At 48.8% G+C, this 629-nt stretch overlaps 1 protein-coding gene across 1 annotated transcript in view; it reads right to left on the reverse strand.

The window, feature by feature from the left end:
- Window positions 1-321, reverse strand: part of YTHDF1 (YTH domain family, member 1) — a 14,359-nt gene extending 14,038 nt beyond the window's left edge. The window contains exon 1 of the mRNA XM_009078556.1: window positions 306-321. The gene's annotated coding sequence lies outside the window, so the exon portion shown is untranslated. The remainder of the gene's footprint in view (window positions 1-305) is intronic.
- Between the last annotated feature and the right edge of the window lie 308 nt (window positions 322-629).

Below are 629 nucleotides of genomic sequence, written 5' to 3' on the forward strand. Positions count from 1 at the left end.
ACATGTTGTACAGGGACATCCTTGTGACTGTGTGTTGCAAACTGCTTCACTTTAGGGAAATGAGGAGCATTATTTAGTCCCAACACATAATCCTTCCCACTGCAAACTCAGCAGCAGTAAGAGGGATGAAAGCAAGTTTCTATGAAGAGCATTTGTGTGATTTTTTGAAGCCAAACAACACTTCCCTCGATCCAGATGTTACTAAGTTGGACTCAGAGCAGTATGTTTCTGCTCACCTCCAGGTACCAGTGCAATTCATCTGCTACAATAACAATTTAAGCCACCAGATCCCACACGATCCTCACCTTTATTATCCTGTCCTTTCGGGGGAAGCCACAGCACATGCTTAAGGAAAGAGGTAAATAAAAAAAGTTAATTTTAGAAAACACTTTTATTGTCACTGCAAAACCACACGGGACAGAGAGGCGGCTCATAAAAACGGCAAACTGGGTTTGCTTGAACTGGGGTCGGGGCAGCGTGTTCCACCACTCGCCCGGCACCAGCATTCGCGAGGAATGGCCACGGCGATGGGAACGTGCTGCGCCCAAGGGGGGGAAGTTAAGGAGAACGATGCAGCTCCAAAGCCGCCGGGAGGGAGAAGAAAAACCTCTCCGCGCCTCCCCACGCCG

Source organism: Acanthisitta chloris, unplaced genomic scaffold (assembly GCF_000695815.1).
Source record: "Acanthisitta chloris isolate BGI_N310 unplaced genomic scaffold, ASM69581v1 scaffold35600, whole genome shotgun sequence".
In the NCBI taxonomy this organism is placed as follows: Eukaryota; Metazoa; Chordata; class Aves; order Passeriformes; family Acanthisittidae; genus Acanthisitta; species Acanthisitta chloris.